At 38.8% G+C, this 19,633-nt stretch overlaps 1 protein-coding gene across 2 annotated transcripts in view; it reads right to left on the bottom strand.

The window, feature by feature from the left end:
• The window catches only part of GABRP (gamma-aminobutyric acid type A receptor subunit pi), a 46,258-nt gene extending 27,169 nt beyond the window's left edge, over positions 1-19,089 (bottom strand). Inside the window, exon 1 of one of the 2 annotated variants that reach the window (XM_074292051.1) lies at positions 18,768-19,089. The gene's annotated coding sequence lies outside the window, so the exon portion shown is untranslated. Of the gene's footprint in view, positions 1-310; positions 512-18,767 lie in introns of those variants that run through there. The other variant, XM_074292052.1, reaches the window with a different exon arrangement.
• Positions 19,090-19,633: the final 544 nt, after the last annotated feature.

The following is a 19,633-nucleotide window of genomic DNA, read 5'->3' as shown; positions in this document are numbered from 1 at the left end:
AAAATGGGGATCAGGATTTCTGAATGATCTAGTTAGAGCACTGTATGACTGTAGATAAGGAACTTCACCTCTCTCATTCACCTCTCAGCTTCATTTTCTGTAAAATGGAAGTGTGGATGTGTGTGTGTGTGTGTTTGTGTGTGTGTGTGTGTGTGTGAGAGAGAGAGAGAGAGAGAGAGAGAGAGAGAGAGAGAGAGAGAGAGAGAGAGAGAGAGAGAGAGAGAGAGAGAGAGAGACTAGATCACTTCTAGATTTAACATTCTAGGGACTGTTTCCCTAAACATGGAGAGTTGATAGTTGTGTCACTTACCAAAAAGCTGCAAGGAAGCTCCTTTTCAAGGCAGGCCCATTGGCCTTTCAGGTAATACACAAGGGTACGGTGAGGACTTCCTGGGAGCCCAGAACTCTACCCATTTTCAAAGATTCTCCTCTTTGCTCTTAGACTTCCACCTCACAGCTGTTCCCTACTGGAATGGAGAACTATGTAGGAGAGTGCTTAACTGTTGTACTGTGCTTGGGTGGGAATGGAGACAGGTTGGAACTTCTGAGAGCTCCTCCCTTGGAAGAAGAGAGGGTGGAGTTAGGAGAGGTTCCTTCTTGTCAAAGGCACCTGCTCATCTTAAACTACTTCAATGGAAATCCAGGGGAATGGGTGGTGGGCTTGGATTTTAAACCGGTTTTTTTTTTTTTTTTTGAACCAATCAAGGAAAGAGGCCAGGAGCCAATAGACAGAGTAGTACCAGTAAGCTTTGAACAGTGGTCTAACTCACTATGCAGACCATTCCACGAAGATTTTCCAAGGAAAAAATGTACAAGAGACTGGATTTAGAACCCAGAACAATCAATATGGTATAGAGGAAAAAGAATACTGGACAAAAGTCAAGAAATGCAGATTCTAGTCTCAGTGGCGCCACTAGCTGAACCTTTTGTTGGAAATTCTATAACTAGCAGATTGGACCCACATCTTGCCTTCCCAGAACTTCACTTTTCTCTACTCGATGAGGGGGTTGGATTGAATGATTCACATGACAATCTTTAAATCACTTTAATTCACAGATCAACAGGGAACCTAAAGTAAGCAAAAATTAACTAGTTTATCCAAAGATCTTGTGTTCCCTGAAGCAAGAGAATCCCAGAAGACTCTGAAGAAGGAGGATTAAGGACAGATGCTGGGTGAGGAAGATCCAGAAACAAATGTAACCATTAAGGGCGCCTCTCTCTTTTTAAGAAAATTGTTAGGGACAGCTAGGTGGTGCAGTGGATAGAGCGCTAGCCCTGAAGTCAGGAGAACCTGAGTTCTAATCCATCCTCAGACACGATAATTCCTTTGTTTTATTTATTTTGATTTTAATTTATTGAAGAAAACAAGCATTTTCATAACAGAATAATAAAAATATTATTGCACATGAAACTATAAATTGAATATATAACAATGCTATCATATACATTTTTTTCCTCTCCCTCCTTCTATCCTAGAAATGACTACTATTAGATATAGACATATATGTGTATATGTATGTGTATGTATATGTAAATGTATTCTATGCATACTTTTATTTATCAATTCTTTCTCTAGAAGCAGATAGATGAAAAGGATCTCACAGGTTATCATGTCCAAACCAAACCTGGACAAGAATTTTCTCTGCAGCATACCTTGTATCCGATCATTCATTCTTTACTTGACTATCTTCAATGATGAGGAACTCATTACTTGATGAGACATTCTATTTTATTTGGAGATAGTTCTTATTATTAGGAAAAATTTCCTTCTATCCAGTTACAGCTAGACTGTAGAATTTACTCATAAGATCACAGGATGTGGAGCTGAAAGGAGTCTTAAAGATCATCTGGTCCAAACTCCTGATTTAACAGATCAGGAAATAACTTGAAAAGTTAAATGACTTTTCAAGGTTACAGACATAATAAAAAATATCAGCATCATGATTCCATGTAATTTGTTTGCTGTGTCTTATTACTTCTGCCCCGTAAGGAAGAGCCAAACCTGACAATCTTTCAAATACTAAAGGATGTACTTAAGATGTACTTTCAAATACTTGTGCATATACTTAAATACCTGCTTTCTTTCTTTGTTTACCTCAGTTATCCTCAGCTCAGCAGATGTGAGCAGATGATTCCATGAGACTGGGACTATGTACAAAAAGCTACCCATTTATTTTCCCTCCACCCTAGAGAGGAAGGTAAGGCTTGAGTGAAGGAGCCAAAATGCTGGAAAAGCAATTGATATTCAGTGACCATTTAACCTAGCAGGCTGCCTGACCTGTTTCTACATACCCTCTCACAGTTCTCTCTGCATAGACTCAGGAACCATAGTCTGTGCTATATACCCAGGATAGACAGACTTGGCCTGGGATTCAGATTGGGGGGAGAAAGGGAAAGGTGGAGATTGAGAGGAGCAAAAGAAGGTGGAGTGAAACTCCTCTGGTTACAAGAAACCATAGGTGTTTTATCCACTGTGCCAGGAGTAGGGACTGGCCTCCAACCAACTTCCTTAGAACTCCTCTGGACTGTGGCCAACTTCAAAAACATTTTTTTTTGTTTGTTGGTAGGGAGTGCGTGTCTAAAAATCATTGTCTCATTTCTCACCTCCTCAGCCTAGGAGGCTTTAACTTTGAGCTAGAAATCTTTAAGACAGCTGGAAAAACTTTAAAGGAGAATTTCAGATTCTAAATAAGACAGGTTTTCTCTCTCCCTTATGGTTTCAGAGGTCTTTACTTAAGACAAAAAGTTTATGAAGATTATACAGTTCTGCTCTTCCAGGAGGGTGCCTTTGACCCTATAGAAAAGCTGAAGAAAATGCCCCTGAAGCTCTTTTTTGTTCTTTTCCAGAGAGACCTTAGACATTATCCGGGAAGGGGAAAGATTATTCCATTAGAATATCTTCCTTTAGAATTTCAGTCTCCTTTCTTCACTTCCAAAAGATAGATATCCAGTCTCACAGCAGGTGCTTCTCAGCTTTGATTTTACAATGTCCCTTCTAAGCCCTGAGGATCACTCTGAGGTCAGATTGCATTTCATTCTTACATCTTAAAAATACTATTGCTGATTTACAGACAATTTTCAGGAGCTGGACCTATGCCAATACCATCTCTTATTTGAATTATTTATCTAACATGTCCTGTCTCCCCAACTAGACTACAGGTGTCATGAGTGCATAAATTATATGTTAGGCTTCTTTGTGACCCCAGAGCATTCATCCCAAGGCCTTTGCTTGTAGTAGCTACTCAGCAAGTTGGACAACTAAGTGGTGCAGTAGATAGTGCTAGACCTGGAGTCAAGAAAACTTCTTTCTGAGTTCAAATCTGACTGCATGACCCTGAGCAAATCACTTAATCCTGTTTGCCTTAATTTTCTCATCTGTACAATGAGCTGGAAAAGGAAATGGCAAATCACTCCGGTATCTTTGCCAAGAAAATCCCAGTGGGATCAATGATGAGTCCAGATCCACAAGACTAACAACAAAAACTGATTGATTTCCATTGTAGGACTTGAGAGACCTAGTGATTTGCATCTTGTCCACCCCATTAGGAAATAAGCTCCTTGAAAATAAGGGCTGTAGTTTTTTTCCTTTTCATTGTATCCCCATAACGTAGCACAATTCTTGGCGTACGAGTGCTTGTTGACATACTAAATGGCTTATCAGATGTCGGAGTGAATCCTCATATACTATCGACAAGCTTTCTGATCAAAACTATGGCTTTGGTCAGGTTAGGTATAGAGTAGCAGTCACTGACCCCTTCTTACTCCCACTCTCATTCCCACCCTGCCCCAGCCTGAAGGAAGACATGTTGGAAATATCTTCCCATCATCCCAGTATTTGTAGGGGCTGACTGTCAGGACTGAACACAGTGTAGAGCTCATATTGTTTTTTTGTTTTTGTTTTTTTTGACAGCAGCTATATGTCTATATATCAAGTTAGTAGCATTAGCAGTAAATATTAACTTCTAAAACTAAAGGCAATTCACTCTCACTTTATCTCTTTCTCTCTGGTCTCCCTCTTAACACATGTATACACAATCATGTCATTATAATATGTACTCTTAAAGGAGACAAAAGAAATAAAAGTGAGAATCAGAGGAAGATGTGAAATATGATTCTTTATAGATCTCTCAATGGGAGATATCCTACTTGGTCCTGACTAGAGGGAAAGTCTGTGTGTATATATATACATATATATGGGAGAATGGACAAAAAAGGAACAATTTTCAGATCTTTTCATTACATTGATCAATTTTGCTGATTAGGGGGGAATAATTTCTTCTTCTTCCTTTTTCTTTAAATTAAAAAAAAAAAGACACCAAAATGTCATTTGTTATATGAGATTGCTGTCTGGGAGGAGGCCAAGAGGGATGCTGGAAGAAATTCTAGTGATGTTAAAAAAAAAAGTATCAATCATTTTTTTTAAAGGGCAAGAAAATGGTTTGAAATAATCCTTTGAGGATTTTTCCAATTCAAGCTGTCTGAAACTCTAATAATCAGCTCTTCACATACATCCCTTAAATTCGACTTTAGACTCTTCAGTTAGTTTGCTAAAATGGAAACAAAAGCTTTAAATCTTGTAAGCCCTAATCCCAGACAAAAGAGTCAAAGTCCTCCCATTTCCTCATGAAATGCTTCCAGTCCTTCCTTAGGACTTCCTACTTGTGTTTCTTCCAACCAATTATGTTCTTAGAACATACCATATGTAAGAAGTACAATTATCCTTTTCATATTATGAAGGTTAGGAGTAAGGCACCCCTGCAATCTGGAAAATCTTTGTAATTTTTTTGCACCTCTTTTTGTTTTATCAGAGAAAAAGTCTGAATTATTATGATATTAAAAAATAAAATGTGTTGATATTAAATAATACTATACATATATTTGATGAATTTCTGAATTTCTAAACTTTTTTCTAAATCATCTGCTGACCTCTGTGTATTATCTGCAGCTCCCACAAAACTCCCCCAAATTCCTCATTTAATTTCTTATGTTGGCATGCAATATATTGTAACCATGATGGAGAAAGCTATAATGCATAAGGGATAACTGTAGAGTATTTAAGACTCTAGAGAGCATCTTTAAGTAATGAACTCAGCTTTCTTCAGTTCTAGCTATAGGGCAAGTGAAGAAGTGGAATGTAATGGAAAGATTCCTAAACAGGGACTTTGGAACCCAAGTTCAGGTCTTAGCTCCATAATTACTAACCCCATATCTTTGGACAAATCACTTCTGTTCTTATAGTTTCTTCATCTATAAAATAGTTGGACTAGATTATCTCCAAAACTCCCTCCAGCTTTAAAAATCTATGATCCATAAGTCATTTCCAGGCCTAGTCATCCCTCTTTCATCTTTAAGGTACCTTCCGGTTAGAGTTCTAGATTCACATAGCTGGGTGGTACAGGGAATCAAGGGCTGTACCTATAGTCGGGAAGACCTGAATTCCAAATTGACCTCAGACACTTATTTACTAGCTGGGTTGACCATGGGCTAGATACCTAATCACTCCCTACCTCAGTTTCCCATATGTAAAATGGAGATAATAGTACCTATTGAAAGGCTTTACAAACCCTAATATGGGTCTCAGATGCTAAACTCGTAGCACTTAGAAAAAATGCTTTGAGATGGCTTGTATCAGATGGGGCTTCAGATCCAGCCTTCTTAGTGGTATTGACTGAGTGGTATTTTCTGGGTAATCTGGAAAGATGGGACTGTCTGAAGACTGGCATAGTGAACTAATGCCTCAACAATCACTGACCTAAAGAGAAGAAATTCACATGGCTCACTACCTAGACTAATAATTAGGCAGATTCTTTTAAATGTTGTGAGAGACATGGAGGAAAAATCATGAAAGAATATAGTATAATTTTAACAACATGAAATCCCATGTTTTTTTTAATTAGGTCGGTGTATTCTGATTTAGTGTGGAGCACTAAACTCCTTCCAAATCTCTCCATTTTAGAGGGCTTACATTCTTTCTGGTAACTCAGTTTTCTATCAGTCAGGTTATCACTTGTGCTATCATTGGTCCTCTTCGTGGCTGTTTATTCTAAGGCTTCCAAAACGCATGAACCACCACTATGTCCATTTGGATGTAGATATAAAAAAATTGATGCATCCTATTTTTCTATTTCCTCACTCCTAATTTGGTAATGGTAATTTGTTTACTTGATCCTCTTTTTATAAATGAGTTTGTTCCCATCACCTGAAGGAGTGTTATTGCTTTTTTGAGATCAGAGTATACATGGGGTGACAGCCTATGGAGGGGCTTGTACTTGGCAAACTATTTATATACAATAGGACCCTAAAATTCTAGCACAGGAAGTTACAAGACTCTTCTGATGGTTAATGAGTCACAATTTAGTTTTATAATAGTAAATAAATGAAAAAAAGAATTCAAAACTGCCCCTGCAATCAATTGCCTATCAATTGGGAAATGGGTGAATAAGATAGGGTATAAGATTGTAGCACAGAATGCTACTATATTATAAGAATTGATGAGCTCAATGGTCTTAGAAAAACATGGAAAGACTTGCACAAAGTAATAAGACCAAAGTGAACAGAACTAAGAGAGCATTGTATATGGTAAAAAAAACAAAAAAACAAAACAAAACAAAACAAAAATGTTATTTTAAAGCAACTTTGAATAAATAACTTATTTTGATGATTATAAATATCCAAATTAACTATAAAGGATAAATGAAGACATTATATGCATCCAAAGAAAGAAATGATAAATACAAGTATGAGTTGAATAATTTGCATACACACCACACACACACACACACACACACACACACACACACACACACACACACCTATTTGTGTGTAATGATAGCTATCTCTAGGGTGGAGAAGAGAAGGAAGAGAAAAAGAAATTTACATAATAATTTTGTTATATGTTTGAAAGGAATAGCAAGTTGTACATAATAGATTTGCAATTTCATGTGCAATCATCTTTTTATTGTACAATGTTATGGAAATTCTTGTTTTATTCCATAAATTAAAAATAAAATTTAATAATAAAAAACAATTTAGGTTTGCAAATTATACTATAATTCTCCCAAGCAGAACTCTAAAATTTGGATTTGGGATTCACTTAAATTTTCCCTAGAAGGATGAGCTGACTGGAACCATCCATAGTGCCATCCGAGTGTGTCTAGATTAGGTGTGGGGTTAAAAATTGACTTTTTTACCCAAAGGAATTAAGGCAACTAGGGAGGACTAGAGGAGAAAATCTTATAGCATGTCCAGTAGATACAGTCTGCCCCTTTGGGTTTTTGGAGGAGATTTCTCTTGCTTCACAGTAATACCTAATGTTACTTTATTATTCTTTGAAAATAAATTAGTAAAGAAGAATTTACTTTGTGCTAAAAGTTATATAAATACTTAGGATACAAAGATAAAGCAAAATCGAGTCCTGTCCTCCTGAATCTTTTATTCTCATGGGCGGAGAAACAGCATAAACCAGAAAAATATAAAGATAAATAGCAGAACAGATGAAAGTTGGCCTTTGGAGGGGCTGATACTATTATCAACAATAGAAGTTTTTCCAACAGTATGACAAGGGAAGGTATTTTGGTTGCAGGCGGGGCCTTTCCAAGTTCACTTAAAAAGTATACTATAAGCAACCCGGTTTACTTTCTTATAAAGATAAAGAGGGCAGAAAACCTATCCCTCTATTCTGTAGCTGTGCTGGTATCACTTGACATGGTACCAATATGTATTACAAATAAAAGGCACCTAGTAAAATTTGTTGAATAAATGAGAGTTAACTCTCTCTAATCTTTTCTTATTTCTTTTTTTTTTTTAAAAAGCAAAATAAGACTTTGTTCATGATTCTGTAGCAATTTAAAGACCCAGATTTTTAAGGGAATAAGTACATACTCCTTCAAGCTCTTTGTTTTTTCCCCCTGAAGGCTTTTTTTTTTTTTTTTTTTTTTTTTTTTTTTTGCCATATGATGATATTGCCAAGAAATAATGGTTAGGTGGCCTGCTGGATTTGAACTAAGATCTTATGACTTACAGAACCTCAGAATCTAGTAAAAGGGACCTCAGATATCTGAACAGGATTCACTTCAGTCAAACTGAGACCTGTTAAGGACCTTGACTTAAAAAGGCCAAGGTCTTGCACTGTATCCCGGGCCATCTCCAGTCATCATGATCTGATCTGGCCTCTGGACCCAGATGGCTCTGGAGGAGAAAGTGAGGCAGGTGATTTTGCACAGCCCTCCCTCACTTAAATCCAATTATTTGCAATTCATGGATCACCTCCCTGAAGTCATGGTTCTCTTTGAGAATGAAATTCAACAAAACAACAGCAACAACTACAACTACATCTCTACTATATTCCTAACAAGCCATCATAAAGCTTCCTCTAAGTGATTCCGTTCCACTCTGAAACAGAGAGCTCTCCTGAGGCTGACCCCAGATCTGCCTTTCTCCAGCTTCCCTCCATTACCACAATCTCTGTCCTGGGAGGCCAGGAAAAACAAATCTTATCCTTTGACCCCATGACAACTTTTTATATATCTGATGCCAGAGATCCTGCTCTCTTTTAAGTCTTTTATTTTATGGAATAAAACATCCACAACTCTTTGAACTAAGCTCGTGGCAAGGTTTTCAGCCCATCCTGGTCACCTCCCAAGACTAACACTGTTCCCAATACGGCTCCTTCCCACTTCTCTTGGGCAGGGCGAACCGCCGCCCCACGTTAAAGCCTGCACTACCCCATCTCAAACAGGAAACCAGTCTATGACTGACTGAGCCATCCATCTATCTGCTCTTTGTAATGTGACCCCTTTGTAACACCCTATAGATCGGCTTATGCTTTAAGAAGGGATATTCCCACACCTGCCAATTCACTAGTAAGTCCTGAGAAAACCTCAGTCAGTTAATTATAAGGTATAGTTTTACATGTCTGGGTCTGTTTCTCATCTCAGATCTAGCGTGTAATACAAGCTAGGTCAGCACATTCCTTAATGCTTCCAACTCCCCCTCCTTCCATCCACACCAACTACAACCTCTCGTAAGATGCTCAGATTTGTACAGGAGAAATGGATGGAAAATTCCTTTTTTTTGCCTTTACAGGTATTACTTCCAACCTTTCATCTCTGTCATTGCTCGCATTATTTTCACCTCCTATAAGCCTTTTTGTTTGTTTGTTTTTGGGTTTTTTTGCCTCTTCATCCCAAAATCTGATGCATACATGATATTTGGAGTCATTTCTTCTCTCTATAGACACAGCTTGTGATTCCATCAGATCTCTCAAGAAAGAATTGAGATTGATCCAGGAGTAAAACCTTATATACAAATGTCCTCCTAAGTGTATAGCATCAAAGGCTCCTCAACCAGAAGTTACTCCTATCTGAACTTCTGGGAGAAAACAACTTGCATGCCTATTCTAAACCAGGAAAACATTTAGATTCGCTGTTCTCTGGATCATGTTCCAGTGCAAATACCACACTTCTAAGTTGAGCAAAGCATGTACTTATCACAGGCTTCTCCCAGGGATGCAAGTGAGAAGACCGTTACTGAGGGCCAGGAAAAGTGCATTCCTTCCACCAAGGCAATACCGGAGCCAATCCAGACATGGTGTAAAGTTGGTGGGGAGAAGACAGAGACTAAAGATAAGAGTGGACCGACTCCCCAAAACGAAGGGTTTGAGCTGAGCTGTTTGTTGTTCCTGGGATTTCCTGAGATACTAGCAAAACTATCCTTAGCTAACATGCGCTTTGTTCCTGTTGGAACACAATCAGAACATCATTTATCATCCAATACACGGTTCTTATTATTCTGCCCACACAAGCCCTTTCCTAATGTTTTCTTTACACTATGGATCTGGTACAAGTCCCTGGTTCTCTCACTTAGAAGGCTGGTAGAGCCTTTGAAGATGGAAGAAATTGGGCAGCATGGCCCCACAATGTCCTGTTTTGGGGAAGTCTGAATATCCTTTACTACTAACACAGGGACTAGTGGTTCCCAGGAGGGCCTTCAGTACCTATGGGAAAGAAAGCCCATGAGGCAGCAGATTACCTTAGGACCATCCTGGTGCACAAGGTCTTCCATTCTCATATTACTTTTTTTTGAGACAAGTAAGTGATTTTCCTGGGTTACATAGCTAACCAATGTTTGTGCCATTTAGCTCCCTCCTCCTTTTAATTTTTTTTTTTTAGAATTGAAAGGAACTATAGACATCATATAATCACAGAATCACAAAATTTTAGAGTGGGAAAGGATCTCAGAAATTATCTCTGGGTCTGATTTGAATCTATCCAAGAATTTCCTCTATTTCATACACAGGCCAAAGGCCTCTTGGCAAACATCAGTTTCCTGAAATTTCACTGTTCTTGTGATTGAGTCATTTCAATTATGTGTGACTTGTCATGTCCCCATTTGGAGTTTTCTTAGCAAAGACAGCAGAGTGGTTTGCTTCTCTGAGACCATTTTACGGATGAAGAAACCAAGTTTAAATAGGGTTAGGTGACTTGCCCAGAATCACACAACTATTACATGTGGCCTAGTGCTCTACCCACTGTGCCTCCAAGGTGACCAAGATTTGAATACATGAGCAAACTTTCTCCTTATTCTATCTCATTGTCACCATCTTTTAAATGAAGTAATTAGACAAAGTCTCCAAAACCCCTTCCAATTCTGATATGCGCCACGATTGCATGGGACCCACGTATTTACCAATCAAAGAAATGCACATTCTTCTGTTCTTTGATGAAGAGAACACTAATTTGTCTCATTTGATATTAAAAATAAGATTATCAACAAATAAATCTTTCAAAGATATCAGGACCATAGATTTTGAGATAAATGACATTTAGTCAAACCTCTCATTCTCTATTAAAGTGATTTTTATTTCTTAAGATTAATCAATGCTGATCAAAATATCTTCCAAGTAATTATTTAACATAAGATGTATATCTGTATCTATATATTATATATGTGCTACATATAATAGATACATATATTTATAATAGGTCTGAATCATAAATACAAAGCTTAATGATTTCATTTATAATGAGAGAACTGGGACCAGAGCAAAGTGGGACCCAAAGAGGTGAATTAATTCTCCCAAAGTCACACAGCTTTCAAATTCAGGTCTTTCAATTCTAAGTTCTCACTTTTTTCACTACCTCACACTGTGTCAAGCACTCTACATCTTCCCTATGGTGGTCAAATTCCTAGAAAAAATAGTCTACCTTTGCTATCTCCTTTATTGCTCCAAAGCTCATTCCTCAACCCCTAGCAATCTGGTATCACTTCCACCATTCTATGGAAACTGATGTCTCAAAGGTTAATAACGTACTTTCATTTGCTAAGCCTGATAACTATTTCTCAGGTGTCCTTAGTTCCTTCTGCAACTTTTGACTCTCCTGACCCTGCCATCCCTTCTGGATAGTCTCTCCTCCTGTATCGTCTGCATTCCTTATCTCTCATGGTTTTCCTTCTATCTTTCTGACAACTTTGTTTTTTTTGCTGTTCTACCTTCCATCTCTTGTCCCCTAAACACGGTGTCTCCCAAGGCCCTGTATTAGACAACTTCTCATTTCTTTGTACTTTTCCTCAATGGGGTGCTCTTTCATATGCATCTCTATTGCAGATGATTTCCATATTTAGTAATTTAATCCAGCTAATTTTCCTGAATTCCAGGCCTAGATCTATAACTTCATGTTAAATATTTTACTTGGATATCTGCCAGAACCTCAGACTCAATAGGTCCAAAAATAAACTGTGGTATAGAAGAAAAACCATTGACTTTGAAATAGGAAGTCATTTCCCACCCTTTGTTGCTTCCATTTGAGGTTTTCTGTACAAGGATCCTGGAATGGTTTGCCATTTCCTTCTCTAACTCATTTTGCAGATGAAGAAACTGAGTCTGGGTCACATAGCCAGGAAATGTCTGAAGGCAGATTTGAACTCACATCTTCTTATTCAGACCTGGTGGGTGTTCTATCTACTGTGCCACCTAGCTGTCCTGTGCTCAAATCCTTGAACAAATTGCAATTTCCTTGAGTTTCAGGCTCCTCATCTGTGAAATGAAGGTGCTGAATAGAGGACCTCTAAAGAAGTATAATATTAGAATTCTAAATTATAAGGGTAGGAAAATTAGAAAGTCTCAATCCCACCGCTGAAATAACTGGGCTACTAATTTCAAGCCACACTAGCATTGATCAGAAGATTAATAGCCTGTGTTCCAGTTGGTTAGAATCCAATTTTATTATATTATTTTACAGATGGATGAAAAAGTGGATTATGTCCTTATAATGGTGCAATTGCTTGGATCTCTGTGAAGTGCAACAACTTTATCACATCTTAAGTCCTTATGGCTGTGTGTAACTGATGGGTTGTGACCTGATACCCACAATCTACACATTTTTTATTTGTGTTAGATCTAAAGGAGGATAATGAAAGGGGAGAGGACAAAAGAAGTAGCATGTATGAAGCACCTAATATATGTCAGGTACTGCATTAAGTGTGTTTTATATGTATATATATATGAAATCTCATTGTATCTTCACAATAACCAAGGTAGGTGTAATTATGATCCTCATTTTAAAGTTTAAAGGAAAATGGAGGTTAGTTAATTTGTCCAGAGTTATATAGCTAGAAAGTGTTTGAGGCAGAATATGAACTCAATCTTTCTGACTCCAGGCCCAATACGCTATCCATTGTACCACCTAGCTGCCCCATCAACACTCTTATTTTTGACTTGTAACTTAAATGTAAGCTTTGTTGTTCAATCATTTCTAACTCTTCATTATCCTATTTGGAGTTTTATTGGCAAAGATACAGGAGTGGTTTGCCATTACCTTCTTCAGATCTTTTTTACAGTTAAGGAAATCATAGAAAACAGGGTTAAGTGACTTGTCCAGAATTACATAGCATTTGAGGCTATTTGAACTTAGGAAAATGAGTCTTTCTGATTCCAGGCCTGGCACTCCATCTACTTCTGCACCATCTGGCTGTCTTCATTGTACAAAGGCTTTTTATTATTATTTGTAGTCAAAAGTAAAATCTATCTATCTCTATATACATACATGTGCCTTTCCTGCTCAGAAAACTTGTGGCTGCCTATACAAACTTCTTAGCTGGGCATTTAAGGTCTGCTACAGTTTGGTGATTACTTACCTTTCCAACTTTACTTTCCATTGTTCCGCTTTATATATTCTACATTCTATTCCAGATAAACTGGACAGCTGGCTGCTCCCTGACCTTTAAATGCTATTTCTTACCTCTTTACATTCACTCACCCACCCCTGTGCCTGAAATGCATTCAGTCTTTTAGATTCTTTATCTTTTTTCAAGAGCTAGTTCAGATTCTTCCTTTTTCCTAACTTGTCCTCTGATCCCCCAGCCTTCAGCTTTTAAAGTTCTTTCCCTCCCTAGATAGTCTTAGAGCTCTTTATTTGATCTCTTACCTCCATTGCTCTCTATCTTGCATTACAAGTATACATCATTCCCAAACTCCTGCTATTCTTCTCTCAAGAGAATGTCTCTGGAAAGAATGGGCTTAAAACCTTTGGATGGATTGCTTTCCACTAACATCTTCCCAGCAGTGAATTGGCTTATGTCTGTCTTCCTAAAGCCCTGTCAAAATATTCATGTTTTAACTATCATCAATGAATTCAATTTATGAAAGAGAAACTCTATTCCTTATAAAAAGGAAAATCAGGGATCATGATGTAGACAAATTATAAAGCCTGACATGGTATTCTGCTGATTACCTCCAGTCTATTGTCTATATAGCATATTTCTGCATAGCTGTTAACATATTGTCTCTTCTAATGGATTGTGAACTTCTTTAAAGTGGGGACTTTTTTTTGCCTTTCTTTGTATCCTCCGAGTTCAGCACAGTGCCTGGGCCATAGCAGGCATTTAATCTTCAATAATCAACAACTGAAAAGAATTTAAATATAGCCCCACTCTCCCACTTACTTTTTACAAGTAAGGAAATGTTGGTCTGAAGGGAAGGAGTTTGCCCATAGATTCAGGGCTACTGAGTGTCAGAGATAGGGTGAGAAACCATTGACTGTTGATTCCTTGCTTTACATAGTTCCAGACTACCTTTAGGAATGTCAAATCAGAAAATCATTTTAGGAAAAGAACTGCTTTTTTTCAATAAGTCACTTGAATAGAAAGAAATCTTACAGATATCTAGATGAACCTGTACTTGGAGAAAAAATTTGGGGATTCCTTGATCCTAAGAAGTGCCCAGCCATATATAGTAACAGCATTATTATTTTAAGCACAACTTAAAGTGATGAGGTCATTTTTGACTATTATAAATACCCAAATTAACTACAAAGGACCTATGAAAGAAGACTATTTATATCCAGAGAAAGAACTGATAAATAGAAGCTTTAGAATATAGAATAGTTTTGTATAGAATATGTATATATGTATTGATATGTACATATATATGTATAGAATATATGTATATACACACAAACGTATTATACAGACACACACACATACACACATAGTCTTCTCTAAAGTGGGGAAGCAGAAGAAGGGAAGAAAAAAGGAAAAAAAGTTTCATAATAACTTTAATATATGCATATATCTATAATATTTTATTTTCTGCCAATTATATGTCAAAATAATTTTTAAGATTTTAAAAAATATTTTGAGTCCCAAACTGTTTCTCCCTCCCTCCTCTCCCCTCCCCTTTCTATGAGATAGTAAGCAATCTGAGAAAGGTGATATATATATACAATCAAGTAAAATATTTCTATATTAGCTATTTTGTATATGAAGACTCAAAAGAGGAAGAAAGGAAAGAAGAAAGAAAATAAAAAAAAGAATGCTTCAGTCTATATTTAGATAATATCAGTTCTTTCTCTAGAACTTTAATATATATTTAAAAGCATAGCAAGTTGGACATAATAGATTTGCAGTTTCATGTGCAATCCTCTCCCCTTCCTCTCCTCTCCATTTTACTGTGTTCTAGAAATGCTTTTATTTATTTCTTAAATTCGGGATAAAATCAATTGATTAATAAATTTTTTAAAAAGAGAAGTGACTATTTGGCTTGGAAACTTCTAATGATCTCACCCTCTGGGAAGAAGCTCATTCCACTTAAGGATGACTTTCATTGTGGAAGTTTTCTCCATTTAATGTTATGCTTCTAATAAGTTGAAATTAACTCCTCTGCAATATTCACCTAATGTTCCTGGTTCTACTCTTTGAGGCCAAGAAAAATGAGTGTAAATCTTACTCCATATGAAAGCCCTTGTGAATTATCCTGCCAAAGCCTAAGCTAAGGCAATGGTTCTCAGGGGGAAAAAAAAAAGCTATCTTGTTGCCAACTTAATAAATTGATTGCTGTCTCTGCTATAGACTGGTTGTGAGACTCTGGGTGGGTCATTGTCCAGAGCCACAGTGCCTCAGGAAGCGTCTTTCAGACTGTAGCCAGTCAGTCAATAAGTATTAATCAAGGAAATAATATGTACCTGTCATTGTGCTAAGCTCTGGGGAAGTAAAGAAAGGCAAAAGACAATTCCTGTTCCTGAAGGGTTCATAACCTAATGGAGGAAATAACAGGAAAACAATTATGTACAAATGAAATATATACAGGATAAGTGAGAGATAATAGCGCGAAGGGGGATCAGGAGTGAGTAATGGATGCTAGCTGAGGATTAAAGGAAGTCAGGGGAATCTGGAGGTGGAGATGAGGAGGCATGGGGGATGGCCAGACGAGATGCCCAGAGTTGAAAAATGGGGAGTCTTGTTTGAGGAGGCCATGTCACTGGGTGCATGACACATGGAAGGGACTAAGTTTGCAGTCCTATCAGCCTGCACTGATGGAAAGGGGGATGGGGGGAAGAGTTTCCTCACCAGCACTCTTTATTCTGTTAAAATCAAAGGTCAGGAACAAAAATAAAATTAAGTCGAGTCTTTCTGCAGTGAAACACTGCAATTCTTAAGTAAAGCAATGTGCTATAGAAAAAAGTAGTAAACCTTGAGCCAAAGAAGCAGCTTGTGATTCTATGACCTCTGGCACGCTACTTAATAAGGCTCTTAAATTGTAAAAGGATTGGATGCTTGTAAAGGGTGTAACCACAGAGATGAAATCACAGATTCCTCAAGTTCTGGAGAAATATTATTATTTAACCAGACCTCACATGGCAAATTTCTAGTCACTTCTTCCAGACATGTACCACTTTGTCAATGTCCTTTTAAAATGTATTGCCTAGATCCCAAAACAGCATTCTAGATGTCAGGACTAGGACAGAGTGAGAAGAAAATAAACATTGAGTTACTATGTGCCAGATAACAACTGTTATCGCATTTGTTTCTGTTAAGTCCTGTGATGCAGGTGCTATTATGATCTTCATTTTACAGCTTGCTTTCCTTAAGAATTAAAAATGTTTCATTGCAGAAAGGCTTTATTTTATTTTTCTGCCTGAACTTTGATTTTATCAAAATAAAGAGCTGTTGGTGAGGAAAGCCCCCATCAGGGCAGGATGATGGTTCTGCAAACTTAGTCTCCTCCACATGTCATGTGTCCTAGTAATACGGTCTTCTCAAACACGTGAGCTTAAATGATTTGTCCAGAGTCACACTGCTATTAAGTGTCTGAGACTACATTTGAACTCAGGTCTTCCTGATGCTCTATCCATTGTACTTACTTTTTTCCCAGTCATTTTTCAGTGGTATCCAATTCCTCACAATCCCATGTGGGGTTTTCTTGGCAAACATATTGGAGGAGTTTGCCATTTCCTCTGCATCTTATTTTACAGAAGAGGAAACTGAGGCAAACAGGGTTAAATGACTTGTTCAAGGTCACACAACTAGTGAACGTCTGAGGCCAGATTTGAACCCAGGAAGATGAGTCTTCTTTACTCCAGGCCTAGGGCTGTATCCATTATACCACCTAGTTGCCTCACTATACCACTTAGCTGCCAAAATAGATGGAGTCTGTCCAAGTTGCCACTCCTACATCATTGCTTCCCTCACACTGGATCTTGTACCTAGATTAATGAAGCCTAAGATTGCACTTGCTGCCCTTTCTCACTATTGATTCATACTGGATCACTAACCCAATGGAAATCTTTTTTTGTAAGACTTCTCCTCCAATCCTGCCCTTAGGCACTGATTTCTCTCAATCCAAATGCTAGATTTCATGGTGGCCTCTCTTAAATTTCACTTTATGAGATCTAGCTCACATCCTAGCCTCTGCCCTCCATGCTGCAAATTTGACATACTGACACTTAGTCCTTCTCTTGCCTGGCTGCTCAATCTCCTACCGCAGACTGGGGGTTATTCAGAGACCCAGTCTTTTCTGTATTATCATTCCCTGGGCAGACTCTTTCCCTGTCTCCAGTTAGACCTCTGGTGGGAGTATGGAGCTAGAGAGTCAGTTCTGACAGTTAAATCCCTTTCTTCTAAGTGTTCCTGGAGGCTAACAAGGTCCTTGATGTTAAAAAAAATAAATAAATAACTTTGGAGTGTGTGAGAAAGTCAAGAGTCTGTATTTAAAAATTCCTACTTTTCTTCCTCCATCCCTGATAGCTCCCTAAGCTCATAACAACTCCTTCTCCTCCTTCTCCTCCTCCTCCTCTCTTCTTCTTCTTCTTCTTCTTCTTCTTCTTCTTCTTCTTCTTCTTCTTCTTCTTCTTCTTCTTCTTCTTCTCTTCTTCTCTCTTCTCCTTCTCCTTCTCCTTCTCCTTCTCCTTCTCTTCTTCTTCTTCTTCTTCTTCTTCTTCTTCTTCTTCTTCTTCTTCTTCTTCTTCTTCTTCTTCTTCTTCTTCTCCTCCTCCTCCTCCTCCTCCTCCTCCTCCTCCTCCTCCTCCTCCTCCTCCTCCTCCTCCTCCTCCTCCTCCTCCTCCTCCTCCTCCTCCTCCTCCTCCTCCTCCTCCTCCTTCTCTTCTTCTTCTTCTTCTTCTTCTTCTTCTTCTTCTTCTTCTTCTCCTTCTCCTTCTCCTTCTCCTTCTCCTCCTCCTCCTCCTCCTCTTCTTCCTCCTCCTCCTCTTCCTCCTCCTCCTCCTCTTCCCCTCCTCCTCTTCCTCCTCCTCCTCCTCCTCTTCTTCCTCCTCCTCCTCTTCCTCCTCCTCCTCCTCTTCTTCCTCCTCCTCCTCTTCCTCCTCCTCCTCCTCTTCTTCTTCCTCCTCCTCCTCCTCCTCCTCCTCCTCCTCCTCCTCCTCCTCCTCCTCCTCCTCCTCCTCCTCCTCCTCCTCCTCCTCTTCTTCCTCCTCCTCCTTCTCCTCCTCCTCCTCCTTTTCCTCCTCCTCCTCCTCTTCTTCCTCCTCCTCCTCCTCCTCCTCCTCCTGCTGCTTTTCCTCCTTCTCCCATCCTTCCTGAGCCCACACATAGGTGTGTCTGACCTTCTTCCCCCTTTCCCTTGTGAGACTCACAATGCAGCCCCAACCCCATTTTGTGGGCATGATTATTCAGTTCCATGGAATGTGCCTGAACCACGATCTCAGGGTTTATTTGTTGTTTTTTTTAAAGGCTTTTCTCCCTCCCTATCCCCCCTCTCCCAGCCCTGCCTAGTCCTGGTTTCAGGTGAACCTGCCATCATTGTATTAAAAAGAAAGTATTTGGCAGAGGTAATGGGGCTCATCTGGGGCCTAGGCTGACTCTACCAATTCAGAACAATCTAGGTATTGGTATTCGTTCCCCACCTAGCTACCACCACATTATAAAGTAAATGAGGTATATTAGAAAGCCACTAAGACTATCCACACAAAGAGTTCAACTGTAAGGAGACCAAAGCCAGAAGAGCCGACCATAATCAGATGTCACTGAGCTTTACTTACTTGAAATCAGTTCTTCCTCAGAGTAGGTACAGGTAGAGCCACTGGTTACACCTGCTGATGTAGAATATCAGTCCAGTAGTTGTTTGGGAGTCCAGGATTCCCCTCAGAGGCCTGTGGGTCTATCACTGCAGCTTGTTAGCCAAACCTGGCAGTATTGTTTGTCCAGTGATGCAGAAATTCTGTTCCCCTGTGGAAGCTGTCTTTGCTCCTTAGCTCATGCTCCAAGACTAGCAGTGTCATTTGCTTGGCAAACCTGCTGACCCAGTTACCGCCAATCAACACTGACCCTATAGACCAACTTCAGGTAGCAGCAGCTTTTCCATTCTTTCCTACAGTCCCCTCAGTTCTCCTCCCCCGAAAGTCCCTCCCAATTGAATAGACCCTCCTACCACAGGAGAGCCCTCTTCCTTATGTTAGTCTGACTAGAAGTCCTCCAGGCAAATTGATTTAACTACGCTGAAGGATGCAGACAATCCACTCAGAAAGTGGGAAAACTGAAGACATTTTCAAAGCTAATGTGACTTAAAAGAAAAAATGAAGTTATGGAATGTTTAAGCTAGAAACCTTCTTTGGAAGTCACACAGTTCCTTCCTCCAATCTTTAGGCTCAGGATGATAAACATCTCTTTTTGTCTTAAAAAATCTCCAGGGAAGGATTTTCCAAAACCTCTTTCCAACAAACACATTTCTCACCATTGGGGAATTAATGCCTTACTTACTGGTTCTAGAAAGAGCCCTTTTCGGGGACTCAGAATCCCTGCATTCTAGCTCTGATTTTGAGAATGGAATACTCATAACTCACATCCCACCCATTCTCACAAGTTTTCATAAGAATCAGAGAAGATGGCAAAAATAAAAGCACTCTAT

Source organism: Sminthopsis crassicaudata, chromosome 2 (assembly GCF_048593235.1).
Source record: "Sminthopsis crassicaudata isolate SCR6 chromosome 2, ASM4859323v1, whole genome shotgun sequence".
Classification (NCBI taxonomy): Eukaryota; Metazoa; Chordata; class Mammalia; order Dasyuromorphia; family Dasyuridae; genus Sminthopsis; species Sminthopsis crassicaudata.
This window is presented reverse-complemented; position numbering and strand designations above follow the sequence as displayed.